This window comes from Lynx rufus, unplaced genomic scaffold (genome assembly GCF_022079265.1).
Source record: "Lynx rufus isolate CCGP_SWC_20201006 ecotype Redwood Valley unplaced genomic scaffold, mLynRuf1.p SCAF_17, whole genome shotgun sequence".
In the NCBI taxonomy this organism is placed as follows: Eukaryota; Metazoa; Chordata; class Mammalia; order Carnivora; family Felidae; genus Lynx; species Lynx rufus.
This window is the reverse complement of record NW_025814831.1, coordinates 11537590-11556655: the sequence shown is the minus strand read 5'-3', so window position 1 is coordinate 11556655 and position 19066 is coordinate 11537590. Positions and strand designations below refer to the sequence as shown.

The 19066-nt window shown below is 56.7% G+C and overlaps 1 long non-coding RNA gene across 1 annotated transcript; it reads left to right on the top strand.

Annotated features, from left to right (window-relative positions):
- The first annotated feature begins 282 nt into the window (after positions 1 to 282).
- On the top strand, positions 283 to 10404 carry LOC124512549 (uncharacterized). The gene is made up of 6 exons (XR_006962151.1): positions 283 to 482; positions 3044 to 3225; positions 3333 to 3472; positions 3717 to 3873; positions 8094 to 8322; positions 9572 to 10404. It is a non-coding gene; the product is annotated as an uncharacterized LOC124512549 (long non-coding RNA).
- The last annotated feature ends 8662 nt before the right edge of the window (positions 10405 to 19066 follow it).

Genomic DNA, 19066 nt, shown 5'->3' with positions numbered 1-19066 from the left:
TTTAGCCTCTACAACTCAGTGAGACATTTGGTTTGTGTTTGTGCTATTAAACCCCAAACTCCCTGTCCCCCAGGGTCCCCTATGGCCACCTTAACAGGTCTACCATATGCAAAGAGCTTAGCATTAGTCATGAGGAAATAAGGAACCCGGTGGTAGCGGAAGGGTCTCAGATCCGGATGTCAGAAGCCCCAGGTCTAGTTTCAATTTGCAACTTACTAGCTGTGTGACCTTATTTGAATCACTTCCCCTTGCTGGGCCTTAGTTCCTTTATCAGTAACAATGGGAATGAGACCACCCACTTCACCACGTTCTAGAAGCCGATGCCTGTGCGGGGGCAGCGTCTGGGTAGGAGGCCCAGCAAGCAGTCGACAGGACCCCCTCCCGCAGCCATTGGCCCTGCAGCCTGGCATGAGCGGATCAGAGGCGTAAGGACAGCAGCTACTGGGCCCCTTTCCTGACCAGACGCCTGTGGGAGGAGCCAGGTAACCATGACCTGGACCTGTCAGTCCCCTACAGCCAATTCCAGACTCCCTCCCCAACAGGTCTGGCCCAGACCCTCCCCAACGGGTCTGGTGGCATCCAGAGACTTGTCAGTTATTTCATGGCATTGTCCCGACAACAGCTCTAGAAAGTAGGAACGTCTTCCCTCGGCTTGACGTTAATTCTTCTATACCTCCACTCCTTCTGAAAGGACTTGATGCCCCTGTGTGGTTGCTCCCATTTTACAGATGAGGCAGTTGAGGTGCAGGAAGGGGAAGGAAAAGGTTCACACAAGGAAGGACAGATAGCTGGAAAGCTGGGATTTGGAGCGCCGGTGTTCCAGGAACGCCATCCAAGTAACCAGCACACGCATCGGCTCGGAGCAGGCGGGGGTGACACTGCCATTTTCATCCAGCCAGGATGCCTGACCTACACCTGGGCAGGGAGCCCGCATCAGGCCCTTGACCTACCCAGAGGAAGGGGCACACAGACAGGCGAGGCAGAAAATGGCCTTGAAAGGACCCCGATGGAGAGGGTCTCAGCCCCGGAGAGGGCAAACTCCCCCACACCCCACTGAGCCTAGATAGCTCTTGCTTTCCCCACTGAGATCCTCAGCCTTCGAGGGGCCTTGGGAAAGCCATGTATCTTTAGTTTCCTCACGTGCAAAACGGAGACACGAGTGAGTAGTATTAAGGGGTTGGTGGTAGAATCAGGGCCCAGGGGTGCACAGGCTTAGCTCTGGGCCTGGCCGTTAGGAGGTGACAGCAGGCTGCCTCAGGAGGGGACTCTGCAGCTCTGGGCCTAAGCAGTTACAGGCCCGGGATGCCTGCCAGGGACACTGGGGTCTGTCTCCTGGCGGAGGAGGTGGGGGTGGTGGGTGGAGGCGGCTGGCGCTGCTCGGTCTCAGAGGCAGGGGCAGTTATAAAGCAGCCTGTGGGGTCAGCTTGACCAGATTCAAGTCACAGCCTTGCCAGTGATTAGCTGTGTGATCCCTTAGAATCCCAAGCTCTCTGTCTATAAAACGGACATAATAAGAGTGCCTATGTCATGTCAGAGAGAGGGACACTGATCCTGGGAGATGCCCTGTCCCTCTTTTGGCCTCGGTTTCCTTTCTCTGCATGCTGCCTAGCTTGATTTCTGAGGCTTCTGCCCAGGGCTGGGCCACCTTCTACGCCTGAGTCCTGGAGAGACGCCAGCCGTCCCTAGGGACCTTTTGGGAGGCTGGTTGGGATAACAAATAGCCCTTTCCCAGAGAAAGCAGGAGGCAGGTGGTTTTACCCGGGGAAGCGAGGGGCCTGCAGCAGGAGGGGAGTTCAAGGGCAGCCGGTCCAAGACCAGCTTGGAAAGGAGAGACCGGGGCCACCCCTGGGGCCTCCGGGGGCCCCTCTCTTGCCCCCTTTGCAGCACCCCAAACATTGGCTCCAGTGGAGCTCTCTCTCCAGGTGGCATCTGTAAAATGGGACAACAGCGACTCTGAAGGTTTCTTGACTTAGCACATGCAAAGCACTCTGAGCAGCACCCGGCCCATCCATAGTCAGTGTTCCTCTAAGCTGGGCCTCAGTTTCTCCATCTGTGAAATGGGCACACAGACATGGGCCCTTGCAGGGGCTGAGGATGTGCTGAGGATGAAACAATAGCATTTGCAAAGTGGTCCTGCTTGCCCTCAGTCCCTTCCCTCCCACAGATCCCAGCTTGCTGCCAACCAGGGGCTGCCTGGGCAGTGGCTCTGGAGCGGAGGGTAGGGTCCCGGGGCTGTTGGGAGCTGCGGTGGGAGGAGGGGCTCCGTCGGTGTCTTATCGGAAAACTGGTGATGGGGGCATGGTTGGGAGGGCATGGGCCAAGGAGGGGAACTGGCAGTCATCATCCAGCACCCCAGGCTGCCTCTCAACCAGGGACCGGGGTCAGGAGTATGAGCCAGGACAAGCCACCTCCAGACGTGAGGCTGTTCGTAGACGGAACCCGGCTCGTCCACCTTCCCGGCCCTTCCCTGCCTGTCACATGGCCGGTCGTCCTTCCAGATGCCGTTCAAGCATCTCTTCCACCAGGAAGCCTCCCTGACTCGATGTCTGAGGCATCCAGAGCTGCCTCCATTGCTCTAATGGCCTGCTCTGGGCCTGTCTCCCCATAGAATCCAGAAACTTCCAAATTGCATGACTCTATCACATTCGTGTCATGACCCCAGGACGTAACCCAAGGCCAGATGCACAGTAGATGTTTATTAAATGCTGGATGAATGAATGAATGAATGAATGAATGAGTCAAACCTTGGAAGCGGAGCTGTTATCAAGATCACTGTACCGGCAGGTGGTGCAGCCACGGGGGTCCCACTGCCCGGGTTCAGCCCTGGCCCTGCCACCTATTGGCTGTGCGATGGGGAGCAGGTTACTTCCCCCACCCCGGGGACCTCACTTGGCCCATCTGTAAAATGGAGATAATCGGAGCATACAGCCCCTGGAAGCGTCATCAGATGAAATGAGGTAACATGTATACATGCGGAGAATAGCACTTGGCACGCAGCCAGTGGCCCAGGAAAATCGTCTAATGTCATTCAATGGCTCCCAAGATGCTGTGATCCTCTGCTCTGACTCATCCCTGCTGGGACGACGTTCGCTTGGACCTCCTTCCCAGTTGGCAGTTTCCAAGGAGGCTCCTTCTGAGGGGCTTGGATTCTCCTACACTGTCCTCCATTTAAAAAGAGTGACAGCAACAGCGAGCCAGCCTTCTCTTGACAGCTGTGGTCCAGAGGTAAAGCTGTGGCTATGGCTGTGGCCGCCGACCGGGTGGCTGGGTCAGTGATGGGGTCAGCACCCAGGCTGGATTCTGCCCCCTCATTGCAAATCCTCTGTTCCCAGGGTCCCTCCTGCCCCCTCCGCCCTTCCTGCTCACGTCACCCGCTGTCCTAGGAGCTTCGGGAAGGAGTCACAACCTGTTCCACTCTCCTCTCAATCGCGGGTTTGAATTTATATACGAGGCGACAGCCTACAAATGACAGGTGCGGCATAATGTTCCTCGGTGTCCACAAGCGTCTTTCAGGTGTGAGAGGGGCGTGCTCACCATTCGGTTTAGCTCGTACACAGCACACTGTCGCGTACATCTGTCACTGCAGATCGCAATGTGTGTTTGCGAAACCACCCCCTAATGCCTTCCCCCGCAGTTAATTTATGGTCTCACACACGTTGTGGGTTTGAGCCGCCTGATAAATCTGTGATAAGAGTATTGTTGTTCCCATTCTACAGATGAGGAAACAGAGGCACATCAGGGAGAAACTGACAAGGAAGAGACGAAAGCCTACAGCATCGGACTTGACCGTTGTCCTCCCCCCATGTAGCCGACAGCAGCATCCCTCTGTTCTGTGGGTTTGAGGAAAGGCCGGAGTCACACTGAAGGCCGCATGTATGTAATCAGAAGGTCTACGTGTATATGTGTACATGGGGATACGTGCACATCTATCTTACAAGCGTACCCATCTGCCAATTGCAAAAGTTTCAGTTTCTTGCAAAGATCACATGAGCCTCGGCCCGAGGCAATCCTGACGGCCCGGGGCCATGCGAGGAAGCGGGGACTTGGCCCCCAGGGTCTTTGACCCCACTCCATGCAAAGCCCAGTAAGTTTCTGTCAAAACTTCTCTCTCCGATCTGCCATTCCGTCGGGCTGTAGAGGGTTCTAGAAAATCCAGACACACTTCTAGCTTGAGGGCTCATGGCTGTAAATCATTCAAATGTTCTCTCCCCTTCCTGGGTCCTACTGCTTGAAAACCTAAATCCTAAAGGGAGCTGGTATTTGTGGCCCACTGTACCATTTGACCTTCCCGGTACCTGGTGGGGTGGGGTAGCGCTCTTCCCATAGTGCAGAAGGGAAGACTGAGGCCTGGGTCGCAATTGGCCCAGTGGGTTGAGAACTGGCCTCCCTGCCCTTCTTTTTCATAGGACCCTCTGACAATGAGTATTCAGGGCAGCAGCCAGGGGTCACTTAACTCTGCAAGTTTCTGCCGGGGGTGAGCCAGCCCTGAGGAGATGGGGAGTGGAATCCAGGCCACTTCGCTTGGGGCCCCAGGAGGGGCTCAGGTCAAAGCCCTAGGGTAGGTTTCTGCAGTGGGGCAGTGTTGACAGGCCTCTGGCTGCTGGCTCTCGGGCCTCACAGCTGCTGGGGACTCTGAGCCTTTTGTGCAGACTCTTAAAGATTCTAAGAAGTCTCTCCCAGCTCTGCTAATCCCCGACCCTTTGATGCAGTTTACAAGCCCCTGGCTTCCCTCAGGCCAGGACTTTTAGGCTTCCAAGGTTGGGCCAAGATTGCTGGAAGTTAACAAGGGGAAATGCTGGGGGGGGGGGGGCGGCAGGTCTCCCCTACCCCCACCATACAGGCTCTCTCCCCATTGTATGAGGCTGAGATAGGGGTGGGCACTGGCCCAAGGTCACCCAGGTAGGAGGTGATGACCGGAGATTTGAACCCGTCCAAAGCTGGCTCTGTTCCCGCTCAGCCATGCCACCCGGCTCTGCCCATCCGATGGGCCAGGGAGACCAGGGCCCCGTCTGGTCTGGAGGTGAGCGCCCTTTGCTGACCTCACTCTGCGTGGATCTCTGACAACCAGTCTTGGGGGTTTATTTATTTATTGGTAAATAAATAAATAAAAAAACAATGGAAAAAAATTTTTTTTGTTGTTTGTGGGTGGAAAACCATCTGTTTTCCAAGGAAAAACATTAATTCCACACAGACCCAAAGGTCCACAATCTGAGGCGGCGCCGTGAGCACCAGCTTAGAGGAGCATCAACGAAGGCCAGGTTTCCTTTTTATTTCTTTGGGCCCCAAGCTTGAACCTCCGGGCCCTTCGGTCACCTTTGCCTCAGTCTCGCAGACGGAAGGCTCTTCCCTCACCTGCTGGCCCTGCAGGGGGCTGGCCCTCGCCCCCTCCGCACGCCTCCTGACCCATCATCCTGTCCCTCTCCTACTGCAGCCAGACCCACCAGTGGGGCTCAGCTGCAAACAGGTCTGGGTGCTGGATTCCAGGCCCCAACCCAGTTTCTGCCCAGGATTCGGCAAATGCCAGGCCCTGCCATCTGTGCCAGCAGCCTGGGGGGTGGGGGAGGGGGCCTTACGGTCCAGGTCCGAGACTCCAACAGCCACCGCCCCTGCCCTCCTGCAACCCAAGTGCTGCCTTGCCCAGCCTTGTCCTGGGCAGCAGGAGAACATAGGCCCTCACCTTGGCCCCGGGGGGCCGGGGGCTCTGGAAACCCTAGCTCCAGTCTGCACATTGGGAAGGCTCAGCGGGGCAGGAGGGCCCTCCCAGACCCCCTCCTCACCTGGACCCAACCGCAGTACTGCCTGGAAATCTTTGAATCAGGGTCCCACCAAAGTCTTTCTCCTTTCTGTTTTTCGCTCCCCACCCCCACTGCCTTTATTTAAATCTTTTTCTTCTTCTCTCTGTTTGCCTGCTTTTCCTCTTTTTCTACCCCTCTCCTTTGTGTCCCTTTCTTTAAAAAATCAGGCAAGTTAGGAGCCAATTATATTCCTGGGCATTAATTAGTCCGAAAGAACGTGCTAAGGGTAAAAGGTAAAAATACAAACCAGTCCTGAGACCGGCCACCTCCTCTGGGCAGCCTGACCCTCTGTAGCTCAGAAATGGAAGGACATTGGGCGGGTCCAGAGATATTTTTGTGACTCCTTTGGGAGAACTCTCTTGGATCTAGCCTGTCCACAATATACAGGGACCTTATGATGCCTTGACTGTGCCAGGGGCGGGTCTGTTTACCGCGGCGCTGGGCCCCAGGGAGGCCGTGGCTTTGAATGTGAACCCTGGAGGCCAAGAGGCCAGGGTTTGATCCCGAACTTAACACCTCCTAGCTGTCTGGCCCCAGGCAAGACCCTTAACCTCTCAGAACCTCAGTTTCCACATCTAGAAAATGGGAGTCATGATCACCTCTAACTCAGGATGCCCTTGAGAAACATCAGTAAGAGAAATCACCTCAAGCACTGGGCCAGTGCCTGGCTCCCAGGAGGTGTCCGACGAGTTGCTCGCGGCTATTGATTGCCATGTTATTCGTCGTGAGGTCACGGGAGTGGGGGCAGTGGAGGACCCGGGGCACTCAGGGCCTGACCTGTTTGTGCAAGAATGGATGATGCAAACGAGAACAGCGCCAGGTGGGAGCCACAGCCAGCTCCCGGAGGAGGCCGAGCTGTAAACAGGCCTGCCACCAGCTGTCGGGACCCATCCAACTGTTTTGGAAGTGACTGGGGCATCTGCCTGGGGCTGCCTCGCCCCTGCTCTACCCCAGGCCTCGGATGCCGTGGTTGCTCTTCTGCCCCAGCCGGCTCTGCCCCGGGGCCCCGGGAGCTCTCTCCACCCCTGCCTTGCTTACACCCCAGCTTTCCCTTATGGGCGGACAGTCCTGCTACCCTCTGCAGGGGGGCGGCCCCTGCCCTGCCTGCTGTCTCCGTCATTTATCTGTCTTCCCTAAGGAGCGCTGCCCCTCTTCTTCCTCATTCCCCTCCATTCCCCTGGCTTCCCGAGGAGCTACCTAGAGTCAGATCGCACCTGAACCCCCTTTGCTCCAACGCAATCAGCAAACGTGCCATCTTCCCGCCAGGCCGGGGGTATCTGCATCTCCCTCTGGCTTCCCTCCCCACCACGCCAGTGTTGCCCCACTTCATGAGCCTTTGTCGTAGCCGCTTGGCACTTCCCGACACCCCAGACCCACCCTGACTTGTCTGCCTTTGCCCCAGCTGCCCCTCCACCTGGAGGTCCCTCGCCCTGTCCTTCTGCCTGGTGACATCCAGCCATCTTTTCAAAAGCTGTCCCCTCCCTGCATATGTCCTTGTGCTCACACACACACACACACACACACACACACACACGAGGCACTCTAGCGTCTCTGCATTCCCTCAGCGCTCTGTTAAATCTCACAAAGCATTTCTCATTCTTTACATGGTGTCAGTCTCTGTTTGCAGACTGGATTTCCTCTCGTAAGCCCCGAGCAGCTTGGAGACACAGCTCACCGCACCGGGCTGCTATCGCCCCACAAAACTGTGCACACAGAGGCACGCCATGGACGTACGTGACACTGATGCCCCCATGCATAAAAATAGCTATCTGTTCACCTGACCTGAAAGCCTTTCTGAAAGTCACTTGTCCCCCCCGGATACTGCCCAAGGCCTACGGAACCCACAATAGCGACACCGATAACCCCATTTCATTTCCACGTCCAGAAGTGCACCGCAGGGTGAGACTGTGAGTGAGCGTCCCCCAGAAGAATGCGTACGTGTGCGCACACAGCTGATTCCACGTCCCCCAGGTCCAAAGTGAAAGTCACCAGCATGCTTTGTGACACAAGAGACTAGAGAGAGGGACGCAGGCAAGCGGTCTGATGATAAGAATCACGACCAAGCAGCGCAGTGGTTAAGTCCCAGCCAAGCAACCTTCCCTGAGGTCTGTGTAAGAACGTTGAAAGCATGCATTACCTGTTAGGCTCTGAAACAGGGGCCCAATTCGGGGGAACTAAAAAGGGTTTTCTTGAGAGTGCCTTAATTCAGAACATCCTCCCTGAGTTTTCCTCCTGCCCTGGCCCTGAGCTTTTGGCCGCTCTGCCCAGGCAGTTCTGAAGCACTTTCCTTTGAAGCAGGGAGTTTATTTCGGGCCCACCGCATGACCAGTGATGGCAAGCCAAACTATAAGATGTTGTGCATCTCGGATTTCCTGTTTGAAGATTGCACCGGGGGAGGCTGCCATGCCGCCTTCGGTTCCTCCGTGGCGACGCGTCAATTACGGACCTCGCGGCAGAGAGCATCTCGGAGCGCTGGCCCTCACGTGACGTCGTCGTTTGTGATCCTTGACATGGAGGCCATATATGGGTATGTTTCTGGAACTCCCCAGGACGGGGAGAGAGAGAGAGAGAGAGAAGGGGAAAGAGGGTGGGGGAACGGGAGCGAGCAGCGGCGGGGGGGGGGGGGGGATAAAAGAGACAGAGCCGGGGACACTGGGGGGCGTGAGAAGGGAGGCAAGTGCAGAGATGATGGAGAAGAAGGAAGAGGTGAAGGGGGGAGAGGATAAGGCATAAGTGAGAGAAGAAAAGAAAGAAGACATAATTGGGGAAAGCGGGGAAGCAAAGGGAGAGGGACACTGAGATAATCAGGGGATGGAACGGAGCCAGGAGGGACTTGACAGAAGGGGGAGGAGAGGGGGAGGGGAGGGGGGAGACAGGCGGCTGGGAAGAGGGGGAGGAGAAGGGCGGATAGAGGGAAGGCAGGGAGGCAGAAGATGGACAGAACAAGAGCAAGGGAAACGAGGGAGGCAGAAGGGGGTTTGGGTTTGGGGTAAGGGGCCTGGGCAGACGAGCAGAGCATGCCACAGGGGCAGGGTGGCTCAGGGATCCAGCCGCGGGGGGCCGGGACGCCGTGGGGTGCGGCTGGGCTGCAGAGGGTAGGGGAGCAAAGAAGCAAGCATGTGGACAAGCCCCAGCAGGCACACAGCGGAGGGAAGCCTTCCTCCAGGGCCAGGAAAGAGGGCCCCTGTTTCTGGGATCGACCCAATGGCACAAGATGTCAGCATCATCAGGTGGCAAGGACAACACCCACGGCCACGTGCACTGAGCGTCCGGGATGCTCCTGGCACGTTGCCAGACGCTTCCATCCCCACAGGCTGGCGTGGGGGAGGGGGCTGGAAACGTCACTTGGTCCATTCTGAATATTCTTCTGAATTTCAATTTCGAAGGCCCTTTCGCCTCGGAGGATTTTGGGTTTCCGACCCCGTAGCATGATTTCTTCATGCGGGGCGAAGGGCCAGCCAGGCACCCCTCCACTAACAAATGACGTCATCCTGCTGTACCCACACAACCTTCCTAGCAGGTGCTATGTCGCAGATGAGGAAACTGAGGCCCAGAGAGGTTGGGGGACTTGTCCATAATCCCACAATGCACAAGTGGTGGTTTACACCTGAACCAGAACTTTCTGACGCAAAAGACAGTGCTTTTAGCCACAGCTCCACCCGCCATGTAACAGGGAATCCGAATGTTGGGGCCAAACAAAGAACCCCACCCACAAGGCTACGAAAGTAAACTGGTGGACATTTGCTTTTTTTAACCTTGGACCTTACTCATCCTAGCTGGGAGCATTGACACTGCAGTAAAGGTCCGCAAAGCCCAAGACAAAGACAGGCCGGCCTGTCCGTTGACGTCACGGGTTGGTCACGTCCAGAACGAACGGGTCGGGCTAAGTCAGCAGTTCCTGCCTGAAGCCGCACAGTAGAACCCTATGAAACGTACCTGTGCCTGACTCTTCCCCCAGAGATTCTTCTTGAATGCATGTGAGCGGAGGGCCGAACAGCACTGACTTTTTAAAACTTTTTATTAACGTATCATACACACAAAAAGCGCACATAGGTGCACAGCTCCACCGAACTTTGCAAACAGAGGACACTCAGCATCTGCATCGAAGGGAGGATCTTAGCAGCCCTCCCCCACTTTTGCACCCCTCTTTGCCCCCGTCTCTACACTACCACCCACCTCCTCCTGCCAAGGAGGGGTGACCACTCCCCTGACCTCTAACAGTAAAGGTTGTTTTGAATGTCCTCCGAACGGCCTCATCCCTGTGTCTTCTTCCCGTGTGGTGTGAGATTCGTCCACATGACGGGTGTCCCTTCCCACGGCCGTGCGGTATCCTGAGCTGCGGCTTCTCTGTTCCACTGGTGGCAGACTTCTGGGGAGTTTGGGACAATGATGAACGGTATAGCTCGAACATTCCAGCACACGTCTTTTGGTGCGTGCGTGTCCGCATTTCTGTTGGGCGTGCACCTCAGATGGGAGTCGCTGGGCCCCAGGGTGGGCATGTGTTCAACTTTAGTAAAGCGACCAGTTTTCCCAAGTTGTCATACCAGTGACAAATCCCCATTCCTGTCAGCCACGTAGAAGAATCCCGGTTGCAGGGCACCTGGGTGGCTCAGTCGGTTAAGCGTCCGACTTCGGCTCGGGTCTTGATCTCGCGGTTCGTGAGTTCGAGCCCCGCGTCGGGCTGTGTGCTGACAGCTCGGAGCATTTTGTCTGCTTCAGATTCCGTGTCTCCCTGTCTCTCTGCCCCTCCCCCACTCACACTCTATCTCTCTCTCAAAAATAAAAGGAATTCAAAAACAAGAATCCCAGGTGTGCTAGCTTTTCTCATATCAGCCATTCTGATAGGTTTCAGCGGTATCTTGTTTCAGTGTTAACTGGCATGTCCCGGATGACAAACGACATCGAGTGTCGGAGAATCCCTGGCCTCAGTGATCTCTGAGGCCTCCACCTTTGTATAAGACCCCAGAGGTGGTCCTGTGGAACAGTCCTCCAGGGAGCATTTTCACGGAGACGTGGGTAACAGAGGGACCGATAGATGCTGAGGCAGAAAGCGAACAACTGGTCGACCTGCAGGGAGGCAGGAGGAAGGACGTGACCACCAAGGAAAAGCCCCAAGGCTCACACTTGGCACCAGGGAGGTTCTATTTTCTGATCCTAAATAGAACCTTCCCTCCCTCCCTCTCTAGTCCCTCATCCCGCTTCATTTTTCTCTATAACACTTATCACCCCCCTTACCAATTACGTATTTATGTCATTTGTTTATTGCCTACCTCTCCCACCTAGAACAGTCTTTCTGTTCCCTGCTGCGTGTCAGTGCCTACAACAGTGCCTGGGACGTAGTAAGTGCTCACTAAGTAACTGTTGAATGTGTGTGTTACCAGGCAAGCCACACAGCTCCCAGGTCGGAACTGGGGAGGTCTGTAGCCTTGTCTGTCAGCCTCAGCCTGACCCTTGGCCACCCGCCCACCCTCACACGCACACCCACACACACCACCACACCTGGCTTCTCCCTTCCAGACTTCCCTTCTTGTTTATTTTAGTCTCAATTCCCATCATTAAACGTGTGTGTGCGTGCACGCGCGTATATGATGCAGGGGCAGTTCATAGAGCCCCACACCCAGCAGGGCCCAGAGAGGATGCCAAGAGCAGCATATTCTCCTAGGACAGCGATGCCTCTTCCAGGAAGGAGAGAAAGAGGGGGAGAGTGGAGGTAGCAACAGCCAGCTAAGCGGAGAGGAGGGAGCTGGGATGTGGGTCAGTGCCGAGTCCTGAGAGGCTCTGACCCAGCACTGGAATATCACCCTCTAAAATAAGCACCCCTGCGGGCTTGGTGTCCTGGCCCCCGGCCCTGGCTGCCTCTTGATAGCAGTTTATTTTGGTTTCAAGAGATGAAGAACAGAGAAGAGTCTGATCCTTACCCTGGATGAGAGGTAGGGGGCGGACAGAGGGCACATGGTAGGGGGTTGAGGTGGCCAAGTCCCGAGAGGGAGGAAGACGCATCCATGGAAGGGAAGGAGGGGACTGAAGAGAAGACAGAGCCAAATCCCCTAATCTCTTCCTTTCTTTAAAATGGGCACTGTGTCCTCTGGCGTGCGGCCAACAGTACTTTCCTCTGGAACAATCCGGAACCCCTCAGCTCGGGGGTGGGGGCATGACAAACTCCAGGGAGAGAAGACAGAAAATCTTCTCATTTCTAGAGCACAGAGTCGGGGTATAGCCCTCACCCTTCAGACGGGACAAAGGGGCAGGACGGCTTCATGTTCTATCAATATCCTACATGTGGGGGCGACACCCACAAGGATGAGGGCCCCTAGGGACGGGCAAGGGGCTGTCTGGTCCAGCCCTGTTCTCTCCAATGCCACCACATGTACATAAGGGGACGAACCGTGGGCTCTTACAAGGGTTTCCATCAAAACGAGCAAATCTGGGGGCACCCGGGTGGCTCAGTCGGTTGAGCATCTGACTTTGGCTCAGGTCATGATCTCGAGGTTCGTGAGTTCCAGCCCCGCATCGGGCTCTGTGCTGACAGCTCAGAGCCTGGAGCCTGCTTCCGATTCTGTGTCTCCCTCTCTCCACTCCCCCCCTGTTCATGCTCTCTCTCCCTCTCTCTCTCTCAAACAAAAAACATTAAAAAAAATGTTTTTTTTTAAATAAGCAAAACTGAGGTACAAGCTCAATCGTGGGACGTGATGCTCTTGAAGCCGGTTGGGGCCTTCCAGAGCCGTAACTGACCCTTCAGACAAGAGTGGCCAGGGCAGACCAATAAGACAAAGAAACAGCAGAGCCACTAGCCTCCCCGCTCCCCACAAACTGCTGACTGTCCTCGGCTGGCAGGGTGAGCTACCCCTGCCCAGGGGTACAGAGTGAGGCCATCTGGCGTCCCTCCTGGCTCTCAGCTGTTGGGGAAGGACCCATGTGCGGGAGAGATCCTGGTGTCCAGGACCATCTGCCTGAGGGTTCTGACTTTCTTCAGGGAACGTCTTGCCCCCGGAGTGTGTCCTGGGCCTGGTGGGGACCTGGCTGGGACATGCTTGGCTAGCCCTGTGCAGATGGTGTCTTCCTTGTTGGGAGATGCCACCCACATGCAATCCCAGTTGGCACCGTGTCGTCTTATTTCCAGCACGGGCTCCGGCGTCTGATAATCCCGGCCTGTTCCTCACTTGCAGCAGGACCCTGGCCGTCGCCCCGCACCTCACTGACTCTGTCTCATCTTCTGAGACATGAGCCATCTTCCCAGGGCTGCTAGGGGGTTAGATGGGATCCCAGGACTGAAAGAGCCCACCCAGGGCTCAGCACTCAGGAGACACTCATCCTTGGGACTTCTTCCTCCCCACCCGGGAGGGAGGAAGGTGCATCTATAGAAAGGGAAGGAGGGGATCACCTGCCACCTGCAGGGAGGTGGCAGGAGGGGAAGGCATCTCCCAGGGGTCAGGCAAGCTCAGGTGGCCGGTGGGGCTTCGGCTGGTCCATCCTGGAGGCTGCTGACCCGGTCAGCTGGTCAGGTCACTTGACTTACCATGCCTGGGTCACCCTTTAAAACTCAGAAACAAAGCTAAACCCAACTTAGCTGCTGGGAACATGTTTTCCATGCACATAAATGTGTCCATGGCAGGCCTGGGAGCTTTCTATTGCCTCTTGGCAGGAGGGAAAGGCCTCTCGCAACAAGACCACCATGTAGACCCTCCCACCCATCTTTCCTTCCCAGGGATGAGCCCCTGGTTGTGCCGGATGCTGGACAGCCTGCGGGGTGCAGCAGCTCCTGGCTGGCCCCTCACCATCTACACAGAGCGAGGGCCACGTTGCGGCCCATCCCCCCATCACTGCGGTGACAAGGAGAAGGCAGATACCTCTCGCATGCACTCCCTGGTCCCGCCAGTGTGGACGCGGAGCTCACAGGGAGCGCGGTGGCTGCCCCAGGCGTGCAGCTGTTACCAATTTGGCAGGCGAAGGGCAGTGGACCGCTCCCAGGCTTCGGCTTTCACCTCGGCCTTGCTCCTTGGGGAATCCAAAGTGGCCGGTGAGGTGACATCACAGAGGTGTCGGCCAGCCCCGCCGCTCTGGGGACGGCCCCAGGCTTGCCCTGATGAGGAGGGCCTGGGTTCTGGGTGTGACGGGGCAGGGCTGGGGGCAGACCTGGCATCCCGTTGCATGGTGAACTCGGCGACGGTGACACGTCCTCCCACTAGCCCGTGTCCCACACAGAACTGAGAGAAAAGAATGTTGGAACTGGAAGGCCCTAGGAGTTCATCCGCCCCAGCACCCTTTTTCTGAGGGAAGGGAAACCGAGCTGGACAGCGAGAGGAGTTGTCAAGGCTTTGCAGAGGCCACAGCTTCCAGAAACTCCTTCCCTGCTTCTCTGCGGCTCCCTCCCAAGCTTACGGTGTGATCTTAGCGGTTGATCGTCACATCGTGCTGCAGACCCTACCACCCAAGTTGTTGGGCAAAGCAGCAGGAATCCCACCACACAGGAAGACGGGCTGGACTTCCTCGTGAGCACATTTACGATGCCTGTTACCCCTGCAGACTCCCAGAGATGCTCCGGTGGGGAGGATGTGGTTTACAATAGACCACAAGCCCCACTGAGCAGCCGGAGGCTTCAAGTATAGGCAGTTTGGGTGTCAGTGTCAATGTCATTGTGCCTCATTGTTCCCCCTCCCAAAGGTCAGGTTGGGGCCACTTCCTACAGAGCCCAGTGGCTAAAAGTCCAGACTCTGGAGTCACCGGCCAGCTCCACCGCCACTTGCTAGCTGGGTGACCTTGGACAGCTCACTTTACCTCTCTGAGCCTTGGCTTCCTGATATATAAAATTGAAAGAAAAATGATAGTACCCATAGCTCATAAGAAAATGTATCTTCCTTAGAATAAAGCCTTATAAATGTTGGTGGTTTTTATTAGCTTAAACTTCCTGATAGAGACAGAGGGGATGGGGGGTGGCTGGAAACAGTGGTTCTTAACTGAGGACAATTTCCTCCCAGGGGACGTTTGACAATTCCTGGAGACATTTTTGGTGGCCACAACTGAAGGGGGGTTGCTACTGGCATCTAGCGGGTAGAGGGCAGGGATGCTTCTAAACATCCTACAAAGCACAGAACAGCCTCCCCAGTATGGAATTCACCGTCCAAATGTCCACAGTGCTGTGGTGGAGAAAAGCCTGGCTTGCTGTGGGAAAAGGGCCAGTGTGAATAGAATGAGGTCTGCACTGAGTGGATGAGGGGAAGGACCAAGGGTCTCTCCTTTGCTCCTTGGGGGGCGGCTTTGGATTTCAGGAATAGCTGCCATCAGGAGGGCCGGGTGTTTGGATTTCAAATGCCCTTGACTATTATAGGCATGGCTCATTGAATGTGCTCTTAAACCAGCCCTGAAGGTCACTGCAGAGGGAAATGCCGTCAGGTTCGAGCAGGGAAAAAAGAACGGCCTTGGTGATCATTATGCAGTTTGGGGTTTCTCCATTTAGCAGGAAAGGGGGGGGCCCTAGGTGGGTCTCAGCCCTGCCGCGGCCAGGCTCCTACCGGCGGCTGGTGCATGTGGACACGTGCACACAAGCACACGATGCACACGGAGCTCGCACTCTTCAAGTGAAGACAAGAGGTGCATTTGATCCACAAGCTGGCACGACAGTTGGCGAATGAGCTAGTCTTATAAAAATATTAAATCAGTGAAGTCTCTTGTTTTCTAAAAATACGGCTCTCCATGTCTTTCTCGGTGCGTGTGTGCGTGCACAGGTGGGGTGAAAGGCAGCTGACACATTGACAAGAGCTCGGACCTAGCCACCAGGGTGCTGGGTCTCGGCCCCTCTGGAAAGTTCTATGTGACTCTAGACAAATCGTTCCCCTCTCTGGGGCCCTAAATGGAGAAAGGGCACTGTTCGGAATACAGGGCCCTCCGAACTCTGAGTGTGAAACCGGAACGAGCAGTTATAAGTCAGTGCGTTCGTGTGTCTTTGTTCTCTGAGATCAAGAATTCTACGCGTAAATCAGTAGAACTGGAATTCAAATCAAGCCTACCTACGTAGTTTCAAAACAGAAATTAAAAAATGGGATACGGATGATTTTAGAAGAGTCTGTGAATCGTGGGATTGGGCCCCTCATCACATGTAATTTCAAAAATAATGGCTGCTGGCCAGAACTCAGTTAATGTGCACAAGGCTCTCTCACATGTGCACACCCACGGTCTTGTACGTGCCCCACGGGGGCTGGCCCCCCGGAAGCCCCCGGGGACCCCTGGCACGAGCCTGACACGGGGAAGAAGGGCGTGTGATGTCTCACACCGTCCTGGGGGAAAGATGTGACCATCTCCTTTTCACAGCTGAGGAAGTAGATCAGAGACTTTGAGATACATGTCCAAGTTCAGTTAGTACAGGGTTCGGATTTTTAAGATTCCTTTCTCTTTCTCTGTTCTTCCTCTTTCTCCCTTACTTCCCAGTTTTCCGGGGGCCACAGCCGACAGCCAGCAGCGGCTGTAAACTGCACTGTCATAGCTCCTGGCCTGGTCCCCGAGGAGCATGTGACCCGGGCACGCACCCACGCCTGCCACAGCCAGAGTTCTGCTCAGGGGGTGGACGCCGGGCCCGCTGCAAGGTCCTGCCAGCCTCCGGGCTCCTGGGATGGGAGCCGACTTTTCTGTTGCCTCAGGGCCTGTTTTGTAGCCCCTTCTGGCCGGCCAGCTGGTCCCTCAGTCCTTGCCCTCCCCTCAGGGGCCCCGGGCCTACGTTGAACAGCAGCGCCTGGCCGACAGGATCAGGTGTCTGTTGTGCTACACGTCCCGGGAGAGAGAGGCTTGGGGCCTAAAGATCATCTGTGGGCTACAGTGCCCAGCGGCCTTTCTGACCCGGGGCAGTCGGTGCCTGTCTGGCTGAGGGCTGCTGCCTCCCCCGGGGCGGGGGGTAAACGGGGGGAAAGGCAGATCCTGGGAGAATGTAAAGAGGCCGTGTGGCCCGGTGGTCTTGACGGGGCCTCTGAGGCCTCTGAGACCAGCCCCGCACACCTTCCTCGCCCCCCTTCTCCCTCGGTGCCCCCACCCTCGCTCCACCTGTCTGCACAGGCGTGCCCTTGGACCCTCTTGCACTTGGAATGCCCATTCCCTCCTGCCGTCAGGCGGGTTCTGCGGAGCAGTGGTGTGGGGCTGAGTGGCTGGAACTCCGGTGGCCCGCTGAGTGCCCCCTCTCTGCGCAGGCCCTTCTCACCTGTCGGTCAGGAGTCATAACTGGCACCTTCCTCGTGGGGCGGCTTGGGGTGACCCCAGTAACACACCAAGACAGTCTGAGTCAGTGGCTGCCTGAGACAAGTGTTCAATAAATGCAACTATTACTATTTCTATCCTCAAGACGCAAATTAAATGCCAGGAGCCCTACTAAAAGCCAGAAGCACTGTCAGCTGCTGAGATATACCAGAGCTACCTGTCAGGAGGAGGCACAGCCTCAAAGAGAGGGAGGGAGGCGGGGGGGGGGGGGGGGGGGCAGGGAAGGGGGAGGGGTGGGGACAAGGAGGAGGGGCAGGAGAAGGGCTGGAGCAGAGAGGGGAGGAGGAAGGAGGGGTGGATTCAGGGAGGAGGGGTGGGGCAGAGAGGGGGATAGAAGGAGGGTTGGGTGCAGGAGGAGGGGTGGAAGAAGGGATGGGGTTAGGAAGGAGGGGTGGGTTCAGGGAGGAGGAGTGAGAGGAGGGGTGGGACGGGGGGGGGGGGGGTGGAAGGAGGGGTGGGGCATGAGGGGGTAGAAAGAGGGGTGGGTACAGGGAGGAGGGGTAAGAGGAGGGTCTGGGCAGGGAGGAGGGGTGGGGCAGAGGGAGGGTGGAAAGAGGGGGGGCAGAGAGGGGTAGAAAGGGAGGAGCGGTGGGTCAGGGAGGAGGAGTAGGGGAGGGTTTGGCCAGGGAGGAGGAGTGGGGGCAAGGAGAAGGGCAGGGAGGAGCGGGTAGGGGAGGCCTTCCAACGAAGGAGATGCCTGCCACCCTGAGTGTTGGCAGACGAAGCTTGTCTGGTGCACAGGTGGGTGCAGGGCACCCCAGGCGGAGGGTATGGCACGAGCCAAAGTTTGCGGCTCGGAGGGCTGGGGCCAGCTTGGCAAGGCCAGGAGATGGGCGTGGTCAGAGTAGGCTTTTGGGAGGGGCAAACGTGCAGGGCTGGATCTGGAGAGCTTTGTAAGGCCCGCTAAGGGCTTGGACTGTTTGGGGGGGTGAGACGGGGGGGGGGGGAGTGGTGGTTTGGGGGGGGCTGGCCTACAAAGAACAGCCCTTAGGTGCCAGTCCATATATCAGGCCGAGACCAACTTTCCAGGTTGTAGCCTTGCTTCAGTCAGTGCCCCCCCGTGTTGCTTAAAGCCTGTGGCCGTTGCACCTTGTGTTTGTTGCCACGGGCTCGAGAGTTCTGGAGGCCGGGAAGACGAGATCAAAGTGTCGGCTGACCCGGTGTGTGCGAGGGGCCCCCACCCCTGCCTTGTAGATGGCTGGCTTTGAGTTTTTTCCTCCAGGGGCAAGAGCAGCGTAGAGAGGTTTTTAAGCAGTTCAGAATTCCTATCTTTTCTTTCATTTCTACAGCCTAGTGCAAGACACAGGGGATCAGAATGGATGGGGTGGGGGCGGGGGAGGTGACGAGGAAGGAGAGAGGGGGAGGGAGACAGAGAGAAAAAGAGCTGGGGGTGGGGGAGGGGGAGACAGCTGTCTTTGTTGGGAAATACTTGGATGGAAGTGTGGGGTGGACTTGACTCCCACCTCCTCAGGGCGACAGGGTGATGAATTTGGGCCAGGGAGGAGGGCAGAGGGAGCAGGGGGTGTGGAGGACAGGCCGGGCTCCTGGATGGTGGCTGCTATAGGCCCCAAGTCTGCCGGGAGAGGGGCAGGTCTGGGTGGAGACAGCAGGGGGCTCATGGGCCCCAGGAATCGGTAGAAATCTTAGGGGAGGGTTTGGATGCAAGAGTCCAGAGAACCTGATGAGCTTGGAGTCAGTCAGAGCCATGCCGTGAGGGTGAGAGGCACCCCCACCCCCGTGGACATCTGGCCACCTGTGCGTGGCCTCCACTCTGAGCCTCTTGCTGGGCTCTTAACAGAGCTTCCTAAAGGAGGATTGGGGGCCCGGGTGTGGTATCTGTGACTGTCCCTGTCCGTCTTGGCAAGGAGTGTCCTCTTTTAAGTACCACCAAGGGGACAGAGCCCAAGGGAGATGAAGAAACCCTAGTTTCCTTTTCTGGACAGAGCTGGCTTCCTCATTTGCTGTCAGGTCCCCGCTCTGTCCTTCTGTGCCCAGCTCTGTGCCCGGCAGGCTGACGGAGCATTGTCCAAGCG